Source organism: Rhipicephalus microplus, chromosome 9 (assembly GCF_043290135.1).
Source record: "Rhipicephalus microplus isolate Deutch F79 chromosome 9, USDA_Rmic, whole genome shotgun sequence".
Classification (NCBI taxonomy): Eukaryota; Metazoa; Arthropoda; class Arachnida; order Ixodida; family Ixodidae; genus Rhipicephalus; species Rhipicephalus microplus.
Genome location: NC_134708.1, coordinates 94,609,862 through 94,623,989, shown reverse-complemented (window position 1 = coordinate 94,623,989; position 14,128 = coordinate 94,609,862). Strand labels below are relative to the sequence as shown.

The following is a 14,128-nucleotide window of genomic DNA, read 5'->3' as shown; positions in this document are numbered from 1 at the left end:
CAGGTTTCTGCTCCGTAGCTAAGTACCGGCAAGATACAGCTGTTATATACCTTCCTCTTGATGGATATTACGAGTCTACCTGTCATGAATTGAGAGTGCTTGCCAAATATGCTCCACCCCATTCTTATTCTTCTAGTTACTTCAATGAGGCAGTTCGGCTCCACGGTTATTACCTGCCCTAAGTAGACATAGACTTTTAGAACTGGAAGTGCACTATTGCTTATCTCAAAGCGCTGCTCTTCTCCGAAATTGCACATTACTTTGATTTATATATATATATATATATATATATATATATATATATATATATATATATATATATATATATATATATAGATAGATATAACAGACAGTAATGCGAAGGAATGTACAGGGGAAGTGCTACGTGACGCCAAACATGCGCATAAGAGTGTTTTCACACTCGTTGTTTGGCTTATAGATGGCGCTGACTGTCGCTCCTACTTCTAAATTCACAGATAAACCCAAAAAAGTGGATGGAGGGAGAGCCGCTGTGATAGCTCAGTGGTTAGAGCATCGAACGCGTAATTCGAAGGTCGTAGGTTCGATTCCTGCTCACAGTTGGTAATTTTTTCATCCACTTCTCTGTCTTCTTATTTACATTCCATTGGTTTTAATAACTTCCCCTGTACATTCCTTCGCATTACTGTTTGTTATATCTCATTAATATTGTGTTAAAACACGGAAAAACGAGCCCTTAGGTATACACTTCTTTCCCTTATATATATATATATATATATATATATATATATATATATATATATCAACAGCCTGAATTCGTCCACTGCAGGACAAGGGCCTCTCCCGGGTTCAACGAGTTAATCCGGTCCTGTGCTTGCTGCTGCCAATTTATACCCGCAAACGTTTTAATCTCATCTGCCCACCTAACCTTCTGTCTCCCCCTTAGTAATATATATATATATATGTATATATATATATATAAATATATATATATATATATGTATATATATATATTTATATATATATATATTGTGGGACACTGCGACGAACACCGTAAAATTTGTATTTGCTATCTATTCAGTTTGACATACCTTCGGGAGGCAGAGGGTGTATGAGGTGATCAGCAGGAGGCACTGCAACCCCCGTCAAGTTACAGTGCCCCCTCTCTATTTCTCTATGTTCCTATAGGAATTTACATTGCCTCTAAGTGACCAAGGGCCGCCCCCGCCCTCTTTCCCCCGTGGTGGGCACGCCTATGCATAGGCATCATATCATTGCAACAAAATTTTGTGTATAAATGTGTGGGTCAACAATAGTATATTTCGAATTCAAGAACATGAGTGTTTCAGGTGATTATTACCGCTAATGTTCGTTTGTTAAAAATGCTTTGTACCTGCAAGCGTTTCACACTTCGCGCGCTAAATTTATACCTTAATTTTGTTTGTTCATTAGATAAAACTGTTTTGCCCCCTTCGTTTTTATGATATATATAATTCCGCTTACTTTTTATACCTAAACGCATCACTAAAGCATTTTAGTGAGCCATTGTACGTCTGCGGAGCTGTAACCACGATTCTTGTTTGGGCGTGCTTGCTCGCTGGTCGTGCACCTTGCAGCTGGTCGGTTCTGCATCGAGTTTTCTCGTTTTTTGAGGTGTGCTTGCGCGCTGCGTCCGTGTTTTGTGTTCTGCCGGTGCTGCCTATTACGAAGATATACTCTACTCAAGCGAGGACGTGTGGCGTCACATTTTGGAACACTCGCCAGGTACGTACCACATTCCTGCTGTCGGTGCTTTGTCAACACCGAGAGCGTGATAACGACGCCATGCTACGTTTTTCGTTACATGTGGGCGATAAGTGAGGCTTTCAACGTAGTGAACCTGTTTTTGTGCGTCATTTCATCAGAATGAAGGCGTTTTTGTGGGAAGTCAAGTGTGGGCGAGCTTTTCCATTCAAGCTTGCTTAGGTGTGTGAAGCACATGTCGCGTGCGTGTTCAGTGGGAATTCGGCGGCGGATTTGTGCGAGTAGTGACGGTGCCCGCCTCTGTCGGCAGTGGTGTTGGCAGGGAGCCCTGCTCGCAATGGACCAATATTTTGATTAAGTAATTGTTGGGCGAAGATGGCCTTTGTTAGCTGTAAGCGTTGATTACGCCTAGGGCGCGTATGTGTGGAACTCTTAACTTGAGTATTTTTTTGCATGCCTGTTCATATTGTGTGCTACAGGCATCAACGGGTTCATATGTTGAACGTTTAATATGTTGTACGTCCAAAACAGTTTGAAAACAGTTTCATGTGCCCTGCCGCGGTGGTGTAGTGGCTAAGGTACTCGACTGCTGACCCGCAGGTCACGGGTTCGAATCTTCGCTGCGGCGGCTGCATTTCCGATGCAGACGGCAATGTTGTAGGCCCGTGTGCTCAGATGTGGATGCACGTTAAAAAACCCCAGGTGGTCGAAATTTCCGGAGCCCTCCAATACGGCGTCTCTCATAATCAAATGGTGGTTTTGGGACGTTAAACCCCACATATCATCACAGTTTCATATGTTGTACGTCCTTTTTTTAAACTGCTATCAGAAATTGCTGCGGGTAGCCGAACGTATGCCGGTGTATGCATTCACGCCGGCACGCATCTTTGAACTACCGTGTCACTCGAGTTCACGTGCAGCATGCTGCCTTGTCTTAGGTATGGCTCGCAGGCTTGCACGTATGTACGCTTACGTGTTTATGCCGCCCGTTTAGTCAAATCTGAGCTTACGTTATACACCCTCAACATATGTTGCCTGATGCGTTTGGAACCTATGAATTTCGAGCCATTCGTTAACTTTGAACCGTATTTCCGAACAAAGTTTTCATGGCTTATTGGGCTGAATTACTGTAACTTAACTGTGCGAGCCCTACTTCGATCAGTAGTTCTTGTGGTAGAGCGAATTTTATTTTATCCAGCTTGTTTTCGCTATGCTTAGATTTCATTATTTTGTGGTGGTTTAATAAATATTGTATGTGTCTCGCCCAAACTTTTTGTTCAAACTTTGCTAAGCACCTTTACTTGTACGAACAGTAAGAACAGTTTAGACCACCACCTTCAATATATTTATTAACAGATTACAAGGTTATGCCCGTCTGGTCAGAAACACACTTGAAAACATTCAAAAACCACACTCTGGCCACGAATAAAAGCACAGTCTTTGTCACTTGTGAATAGCGCTCCTGTGTGGGGGCCAAAACGTCATGCTTTCAATTAGGGTCAGCAAGTTGTTGTGTCTTCACATCAGATGACAAGCTTAAGTAAATTCTATAGGCATGCTACAGTTATAGAAGGGATCTGTGGTGTTTCGAGAAACGAATACATCATTTATTGCTCAAAACTTGCAATAATGTTATACATCATAGTATGCATACGTAAGGCATGCACGTGTTACTGTGAAAATAGAAAATGGGACAGTATGTTCATCTGACAATCATGAATATAGACTGCATGTTTCCTAGCTGTTGGCATTGACACAATTACACAACTTCAGAAATCAGTGTCATCAAATGTTTATTGTATATTGCTAAATCGTGACCAATGCCTTCCAGTATTCTTGTTACTGGAGATCGTTGCAGAAGCTTGCATGTTTTATTGAGATGGTATTTAGCTCAAGATGGGTGCGTTGTATTAGCATTTCCATTTTTCTTTCCATTATTCATTAGACAGCCTGTAATGAGAGGTATGTTAGGAATGAGTGAGAGACACTGCCTTTTTAGCCACCTGGAATCATTGAATCAACAGCCATTACTTAGCAGTTGACAATAGTCAATCAGTCAATCAATGAAACTTTATTTTCATGAATAGATATATGTAATTACAGGGATTATTTGGACCGATAGCCTAGAGTGGCTAGTGGACGGTTCAATACAATGTGCAACATAAAAAAGTGTACAGGTCAGCTCTGAGGTAACAACAAAAAGACAATCATATAATACAGATAACACTGTAATACATTTTTTCTGCAGATATGCATACCTATTAGCTTGCAGCTAGTTTCTATAGATAGGCACTTATTAAAAAAATACAATGAAAATCGAATCAAACACACGCATGCTTACATGTCTTCACTCCACAGAAAAAATGATTTACATGCCATGCTGAAAAACGTGCCGTTTTAATCTCTAGGGGAACCGTGTTCCATATTTTTGTTCCATTAAACTGTATCAGTCTTTCTCCGTAAACATTAAAACATTTGGGCAGATTGAAATTATCATTCGAAGCATGTTGCGTAGTGCGTTTAGGAATTGAAAAAAGATCAGCAGGCAAAGGTGAATTTCTATTAAATGTGTTATTTACTACAACGGCAATTTTGTAGTCACGCAACATCGGAACCGAGAGAATGCGTCGTGATTGGAAAATATTACTTACAGATTCACCTTGGCTTATGATTTTTAGTGTACGCTTTTGAAGTCGTTCAAGAGTTTTTAGATAACTGTTGTACGTCACACCCCACGATTCCAGACAGTAACCTATGTGACAATGACACAATGAAAAGTAGAGTGTGCGAAGTATAGCTTGTGGAAAATATTGGCGAGCTTTTATTAGAGAATAGCAGCCATAGGCTACCTTTGCGCACACACTCTGTACTTGCTCATGCCAGTGTAAATGTTCATAAAAGTGACGCCTAAATATTTAAAACAAGGAACTTGTTGAATAGAAGCGTTGTTTATTGTTAGGTTAAGAGATTCAGCGTCAATATGTTTCCTACGAGAGTGAAACACCATGTACTTTGTTTTAGTACAGTTAACAGTCAGCTGATTCCTGGCAAACCATTCCGAAATGTTCGATAAATCGGTCATCGCGTCATTTTGTAAATCTGCTAAGGAGTGTCCTGTGAAAACTAAAACAGTGTCTTCCGCATACATCAGTGCCCTTGACCTCTGTAGGGATCGCGGGACATCATTAATATAAAGAGAGAACAATATAGGGCCCAAAACTGAACCCTGTGGCACCCCGCATTTATTATAACCGTAAGATGACTTGATGTCACCAATAACTACCTTTTGTTTGCGTGCCGATAAATAACTAGAAACAAAATCAAGCGAGTTACCTTTTATCCCATAGGAATGCATTTTTTCCAGTAAAATGGAATGTATAATAGCACCAAATGCATTTCGTATGTCTAAAAATACTGCTATTGCTATGTTGTTTTCATGTAGCGCGGAATTAATATATTGCGTAAGCATCGAAACAGCAGTTGAAGTGGACCTGTTTGCAACAAAGCCGTGTTGCTGGGGACAAAGTACATTCTGTTCACCCAGGAAGCGCCTTAATTGCGACGAAATTAGTTTTTCAAGCGTAGTGTTGATACTACTCAGGACAGATATTGGTCTGTAGCTGTCCGGAAGATTCCGATCACCAGATTTGTACACTGGTATTACTTTGGCGGTCTTAAGTATACTAGGATATGTTTTAGAAGAAAATGCATGATTAAATATATGGCATAAGGGACTACACAAAAAATCAATATTCTCCTTTAAAATTTTTGATGATATGGCGTCATGGCCAGCTGCCTTGTTCCCTGGTAACTAATTAATTACTTGTCGGATATCATCCTCAGTTACATTACACAAATCGAAATTATTGGTAACAGTACAGGGTGCATTCAAATTCGGCATATGAGCAGGGAACTTCCTCGCAAGGCTGAGACCAATATTAGTAAAGTAATCGTTAAAGTTGTCGGCTACCTCACGAGTTGGATTATCAGGTGTAATGCGTTCTTTGCTACCCATGCCAGTGACGTCTTTAACAATCTGCCATATCTTCTTCGTGTTACCATCATTTTCTTTCACTAGGTTGGTATAGTAGCACTTCTTGGATTTTCTTATCATTGCTACTGATTTATTTCTGTAAAGCTTAAAATTTTGATAGTAGTATTCATTGCTCCTGTTATTTTTCCCTTTGTCGTAGTAAAAATCTTTCAGCTTCAAAACCTCAAGTATATTTCTATTCATCCATGGACATATGGCATGGTCATAATTTCGGCGCGAACAGCTACGCGTTGATCGTTCAATGACATCCACAATGCATTTTACAATGTTATCATACTCGACGTCCACGTCTTCATCATAGAGGGCATCAAAATTCGTACCTTGTAGTAGTTTATGCACGAAATTATAGTCGACACGTGTTGTATGTTTAATGGCAGGTACGTCAGGAGCACAAATGTGTTTCTGGGGTAAAAATAGAAAGGTGGGATTGTGGTCCGCAATAGCAACAGCGTATACGCCTGCCGATACATCCAGGTCAGCGTTACACAACACGTGATCAATAATCGACTCCAAGTGGTCTGTTATGCGAGTGGGTGATGAAATAACACTTCTCAGATTATTTGATTGTAGCAAAAACACGTAATCATCACATGTATCTCCAGACACGTCTATGTTAATATTACCGCAGACAATAAAAGGTGCTTTAGAGGCCACAATGGGTATCATGGTACTTTCCATCACAGTAATGAAGTCAGCCACCTGGAATTTGGTGGACGATATATTACACCGATGGTAACACTATTTTGAAGATGAATAAAAAGAGTCTCTGCCGATGAACTGCAGCATGAGCTATTGCTAAGGTGAACGAAACTAAAACAGTCTTTAATAAATAGCGCCACGCCCCCTCCTCGTGTAGTACTGTTTCTAGGTTGCGAAAGCATGACGTAGCCGGGTAGATGAACTGATTCGCTTTCTCGAAGCCAAGTTTCAGTTATAGCGATGACATCATATTTAAACGAGTGCTGTGATAAGTACGAAAGCAGATGATCGAAATTCTTCTTTATGCTGCGAATATTACAATGTAATACTGCGAAATGATCCTGTTGCAGCCATATGTTTTCAACCTCAGAAAAAGAAAACGCCATTTAAAAATATAGGAAACTCCAGGTTTAGAGAAACAAGCAGGCAATCCTCAAACAACTTTGGAAAGATCCTCAGCACATGTGACGTGAAGCACACGTGAATTATCCGCCTTCCGCATCAAAGTCTTTGCACCAGTTACCCAGGTGTACTTCAAGTTTTTTTCCCGCTTTGTCTTTAGAGCGGCTGTTAGCAATTCCTTGTATGCCGGACACAAGTGCTCATTTATGTATACTGGAGATGCGATGCCCTGAAAACCTAAAGCTGTCGTGTTAAGTCGTTGCTTCTTAGCAGTCCTCAGAACATTATCTTTCACAGCTCTCGAAAGAAACCCAACTATGATGTTAGGTGTTGACGCGTTCCTTGATGGCACTCGGTGCACGACGTCTATATCTGTTTCTTTGACCAAGTTTTCTCCCTCCATCACAGGAACTCCCTTTATTTCTAGGTTATTCTGTCTACTGTATTGTTGCTGAGCAGTGAGTTCCTGTTTTATTTCCTTAATATCCTCGGCGAGGCGACTGTTTTCGCTATTAATCGCGTGGTTTTCTGCTCGCACCGCAGCAAGCTCTTTCTTTGTTTTGCCAAGTTCCACCCTTAATTGCTCAAAGTGCTCATTCATGAAGTTGATTGACTGTCTAAGAGTTTGTAGTTCGCCTTCAATAACTTTTGTGATGTCTTTCTTTAGCTCATCATGTTTGGCATCAATTCTAGCAGAAAAATCTGACAAGGCCTTAGCTAGTTCCTTCACAGTAGTGGGCGGCTTATCACCCATAACACCCGTCATTCACTGAGCAGTCCAGGAACTAAGAAGCCAAAGTACAAGTCATTCACGTACCTGCGTAAAGCAAGGTAAATTTTTAGCTGTCGTTCAGCCTCGTTGCTGCCTGGACTGCTCGTGAAATGACGGCTGATCCTCGCTGGAGCGGTGGTTTTATAGCATAGCTGTGACGTCACGGTATTTCAGGGGGCGTTGTTCCCGGTTCCGCCCACTTGATTCCTAGTAGCGCTGATCGCTTCTGAAGACACCTTGTCTGCTTCCACCACCAGCGTTCTGCGTAAAGCAAGGTAAATGTTTAGCTGTCGTTCAGCCTCGTTGCTGCCTGGACTGCTCGTGAAATGAGCAGTCCAGGCAGCAACGAGGCTGCCTGGAGGAATTTAGTGAAACCGATTTTCTATGTTATCGGCATAATCGTCCTAATGTATAGGCAGCCGAAAGAAAGTTACATTAGTTGTGTTCAAACTAAAATTCGTAATATAATTTTATGTGTTACCACTAATGGATACTTGATGAAAGTGCATACCGCCATGTACGTGCTGACCTATTAATGAATCGGCATGTATAAGCACCATGCCAGAACGCTATTCAAGTATATTTTGTGACACATCTGTTATGTGGAAAATGCATATTCTCTCGCAAGGTTGCAGCTATGTTCGCCAAAAACATTGAAGATGTTTTTTATGTAACATGTCTAGTTTTCGTACATCCTACTCTTTTAAAACACAACGTTCCAGATCATTCTAAATAGAGTTCGAAATTCTACTTTGCTAAGAGACACAGCAGTAAATATTTTTTTTGCTTCTCTCGCAGCCTATACATGCTCGTCGTAGAAAGAGGGTGTGGAAAACGTCTGGACTAGTCTATCATCAAGACTGGCTCGTAGAAAATTTGACTGTTGGTGCACATCAGCGGCGCATGGCTTCTGTTTCTTCTGAAAAGCGAGTTGCACAGAGCCACCTGGTAGCTGTATTCAAGGAGCTCAAAGGTTCAGGGTGTTGAAAGTTAACCCTTTTAATTTTCCTTAAAAGAGAAGTCAGCGTTGTAAGTTATGTATGTAAAAGCCACCTCTGCTCATTGCTATGTATCTAGGAGGATGCAATGTGAAACAATAATTATCACTGTCAGCGGTGCCAATAAGTTTCATTATTCAACTTACTAGTGACCGCAGCAGGAGATCATGTATGTGTTAAATATTTCAGCCAGTCACATTTCTACATATTATCGCTTGTAAGAATTCTATAATGCCTGCGCTCAAATATGCTGCTGGATATTTAGTTGCAACTTGCATTATTATGTATGCGGGACAGTGAGAACTAGCACAGACTCTCTGATATCATGCACTTAATCTGACCATGGGTGGAAGGCATGGGCAAACATTAAAATGGTTACTCTTCCTATTCACTGGCGATAGTAAGAACTGACTGCTCGATCCGCTATGGAGTGATATTTTGCGGAACCTCACGGCCTTGCATGCGTGATCGAGAAAAGCAAAATTAAACTTTCAAACAGGATATCTAGGAGCATAAACATAATCAAAAAGTTTTCCAAGTGGGACTGTGCAGAAACACGACTGGCTCCAACTTTTTATTGCGAACATACCTGCTTATTTGCGTTACTAAAATTTCAGTATTTTTGGTTGATTGGGCAGATGACAGCACTATTTTCTTACTTTGTGTCCCCCTGGACACAATCTGCCAAGGTGTTTCTGTTCTTAAGGCTAAAATTCAATGTAACTAGGCAGTGCATTAATGAATGTGTCAGTGCTACTTACTGAGCTCTTTATTGGATATTTTGTTTTTTTCCAAAATCTACTGAGTGAGTTGCCCGCCAGACTTGCATGTCATGTTAATTGACGCCTTATGTGCAACTGGCAATTTAAAAACACTTTTTGTGTTGTGATAAAAAGTGGCACATTAATGATTTTATCTTCAGTGTAACGTTCGCTGAATAATCTATTTTAACATATTTTTGTTACCTTTGTTATTTCATTGCCTCTGAGAAGTTCAATTCATAAGTGCAATCAAGAGTTTTCTCACTGTCGTACTTCATCATACCTAACTTTGCCGATACCAAACCATGTCGGATATTTTACAGTGATGCATACTCATGTTTAACATTGGTAATGATAACTGATAGAAGGCATATTAGAATATTGTAACGTGAGTCCTTGGTTTGGGAGGGGGGTTGAATGGTGAATTTTTTAAACAACATGGTAATATCTGCTTTATTTCTTGTCAAGTGTATTGAGAATAATATGTACTGAGGTTAACGTGTTAAAACGACGATATAATTATCAAGGACACTGGAGTGGAGGGTTTCAGGTATTTTGACCACATGGGGTTCTTTAAAGTGCATCCACGTCTAAGCAGACAGGTGTCAAGCATTTCCTCCTTAATCGAAATTGCAGCCACCCCAGCCATGGTTCGATTTTGCGGCCTTCAGTTCAGCAGTCAAGGGTTACTTGAAGGGCATATTAGTTGTGGGCTATTGTCTTGCTTCCATGATGCATCTTAAGTACAGCAGTTTGGTGCCAACCAGGCATCTCTACTAGTGCACTGGTGTTGTGTTTTTGCATTCATAATTTACTGCAATATTTAAGTATTTTATCAAGATGCATTTCTGAGCAGCTCTTCGTAGCGTGTGCAGGTGTTTATTACACTCCTAATTTCTTGCAAGAGGTAATGAAAGTTGCATGTATTCTGAATTAGATATGAAGTTACAAGGTTTTCTTCTTTTATACTCTGTAAGAGTGTAAAGCCCCACAAGTCGCTCTAATATACTTTGCATATTGTACATCAGATGGCAAATTTTTGTGTGCAGAGCCTATATAAACAGCCCAAAGGGTTTCGAATGCCTTGAAAACTGCCTTAATATCAGAAAAAACTGTTGTGTAGAGTGGGATAGCCTGGGTGAACAGTGGAAGTTCCTTAGATAGGCTGGCTGACGTTTCAATAGGGGGACTTATGTTCTTCAAAAGTGCCTTGCCTTCTCATCCTCGGCATGTTAGTTTTAAGGGGTTAGTAGAGACATCCTCTCCTGGTAGTAGTGCGTGTCCTTGTTGGCAATTGCCGTCGGAAAAAAAAACTAGAAAATAAAGAAGTGCTCTCCTCACTTTATTTCAACCAACAGGGTCACAATTTAGACCAAGCTTTGCTTGGTCTAAATTGTGACCCTGTTGGTTGAAGTGACTGGCTAATGCTTTTGGTGAATTGTGTTTTGTGTCTGCACAGTGGCCGTTCAGTCCTACGTGAATTGGCTGCCCAGTTTTGCCTGTATATTGTTGTCTGCAGGTGGCCCACTTTAGACAGTATATTAGGTTGTTTGAAGAGCAGACGAATATCGATGGGACCTTGTGAATGTAGTCAGATTCTGTGCTTTTTAAGTTGTTAGCCAGCTATATATTTTTACAGGTGGAGCATCTGGGCCGGCGACTGGGACCAGACGTCCTAGTATTTGCTTCAAGTTTTGCGGAAATTTGCAATGCGTGGCACGTGGCATTTGCAACGCTAAACTAGACATATTTTTTCACTCAAACTTACACTAGGACGTCTGATCCCAGTGGCCGGCCCAGGTGCTCACCCTGCAAATATATACAGCCGGCTACCAACATAAAGAGCACAGCATCTGACTACATTCACAAAGTCACATATAGCTTCACCTGCACTTTTAAACAACCTAATATACTTTTCTGAGTGTGCGAGCTGAATAAAACAATATATAGGCAAAACTGGGCCGCCAATTCACGTAAGACTGAATGGCCACCGTGCAGACACAAAGAACAACTTACCGAAAGTAGTAGCCGGTCCCTTCCACCAACAGGACCGCAATTTCGAAAAAGCAAAGCTTCACGTTCTACAAAATAATTTCCGGTCACCACGAAACAAGAAGTACATGAAATCATACTTGATACACAAATTTATGTCCCTACACCCGTCAGGAATCAATGTCGGACGTGGGGATTTGGAATCGCTGAAAGCCATTGCATTATTGCGGCCGTATTTAGGTACTAGAAACGTTCAACCTTCAAATAAACATAACTGGTATTACATGGAATAACTTCTAACTGACATATTGTACGAATAATGTTCACTCTAAACTTAAAAATTTTAATTATAGATATGCATGTGTCTATATACATACTACGAAGTTTTTATTTTGTAGAACCTTTCAACCTCGTTTCCTCTTTTGTCGCTTCAATAAACATTCTTACCGTGCATCGTTAAAGTCATTGCCAACCCACAATTTTTTCTTCGTCTCCTTTTTTCGGTCGTCTGTTAACGCTAGCCTGCCACCTACCACCAATCCGCCTTTTTTCATTTTTTTCTTTTCTTTTGTGTTTCTCTCGTCGTTGCTTATTTCCTTTGCATTCTGAACTTGCCTATTTCTCTGAAACATGCCGACAAATTCTTGAGGCAATCCCGTTGCACAGGACACCTACGGGGATAGTGAAAGCATATTTTAACCTATGACCTTCCGCAATAAACACGTGGTCTTCCGAACACAACTGGTATCGCATATCTTTGACATCTTGGCATTTAACAGAAGCCGCCTGCTTCTCTCTCGCGCCTCTTTGTCACCGCTTTCTTATGAGTCCCATTCATAGATGTTCGAGAACAGCATAGGCCTTTATCGTCGGCAACCCTTTGTGATGGCCAAAGGCGACACCGTCTGCTGGCTTCAAACTTTCAAGCTCTTTGCTTTTTTCGTGTCTGTAGCGGCTACCCAATGACAGCCCACTGCTCCTACTTTGGGTGTTTCTTTTTTTCTTTTTTTTGTCCACCCTCCGAGAACATTCTCAATCACTACCACCCAACTTGAAATGAAGCAAGAACTGCACTCCTCTGCTTTATAGTTTTTCTTTTCAGGCTACGATTGCCAACAGGGACACATGCCACCACCAGGAGATGACGTCTTTACTAACCCCCTTGAAACTAATATGTCAAGGATGAGAAGGCTAGGCACCTTTGACGAAGATAGGTTCTCCTATTGAAACGCTGGTCAGACTATCTGAGGCATTTCCACCTGTCGGCTCTCATTTTGATTTTGTTGTGAAGAGTGTGTATTTGAGAAATGGATGCAGTCTCTATTACCCAGAAAGATGTTGAAATATAAAACTTGAATTTTTTTATGTGGTGAAGCTTCATGAGGTGAGGGCTGATCTGTCAGTCATTTTTCTTCAGCCACTGACCTTACCTGTTCGAATATTAGCAATACAATGCTCTTACTGGAGTATAAACTAAAATAGTATACATGAAATATCATGATAAATGGGTTGGCTTTCAATTGAGAGAAAACATGTGTTGTGGTACATGTTCTTGATCTTTATGTTACGCCAATATATGTCTACATTTAGGAGGTGGGAAAAGATATTTATCAATAAGTGGAAACGATGTCTACCAAAGCAGCTGTGCTATTTTTGTATAATTAGAAAGTTTGAAATGAACTAGGTGAGCCTGAACTCGCATGGTTTCGCGATACCAAGTGCAACTGCAAATTAGGTTGCTGAAATATGTATATGTCTGCATCCTGCATAAGACGTATGCACTGTTACGGGCAATAATATTTTCAATATAATGTGTTTGTGTGTCTAACAAATGCATGCATACCAAGCATCCTTGCTTTATCGACTCAGTGAGCCACCCATTGATATAGCCACCAAATGCAATTTAACACTAAATATTTGTATGTAATTGTATAACCATAAAAGGCAGTGTAAATTTTTATAGCCGGCTTTACAAAGAAGGCTTTGAGTAATATCGTTACATTTCAGTAAGCTTGCTTATACGTGCATATATATTTATATATGTATATAATGAGATCCAGCAGACAATATTGCCAAGGAAAGTATAGGGGACGTTATTCGACCGAATTGTAATGTAAATATGAAGAAATATGGGTGAAAAGATTACTTGCCATTGACAGAAACCAAACCTGCGACCTTCGAATAACGCGTTACTCGAAGGTGGCACACCCTTTCAACACCCTCTTAGAAGGGTGTTGAAGTATAAAAACAACCCATCATTTTGCTGAACACCCTTCGTGCAGGGTGTTCAGCTAACACCCTTTCAATAGGGTGTATCTGAAAGCACCCTTAGGGTGTCCCTCTGGCGACAAGCCAGTTTACACTCTTCAGGGTGTAATTATTTACTGTGTGTTTCGTCATGTTTCAGCGGTGCGCTTCAATTGTCAAGCTGTGGCAGTCCGCGCTCGTCTTGTGTATGCACATTTTGTGCTATTTCCGGACTGGTAACATTCTGCGCGTGACATTACAATTTCTTGCCGTTGCATTCAGCCCTTTGCTCATGTGTCGAAACAATGCACAATAAGCGCTCAACTGCATCGTTGGAAATCTGTTTCACTTTCGTGTTATACAGATTCGTAGGTGGAAGAAGCAGCTACGATTGTTTCACGTAGCAGAACCTGCAAACAGTGAATATATATAACTAGAGGAGTTTATCGATATATACAAGATTCCTTGAAGTCTGTCTAGA

At 40.7% G+C, this 14,128-nt stretch overlaps 1 non-coding gene across 1 annotated transcript; it reads left to right on the top strand.

The window, feature by feature from the left end:
• Positions 1-508: 508 nt before the first annotated feature.
• TRNAT-CGU (transfer RNA threonine (anticodon CGU)) lies at positions 509-581 on the top strand. Its single transcript has one exon. It is a non-coding gene; the product is annotated as a tRNA-Thr (tRNA).
• Positions 582-14,128: the final 13,547 nt, after the last annotated feature.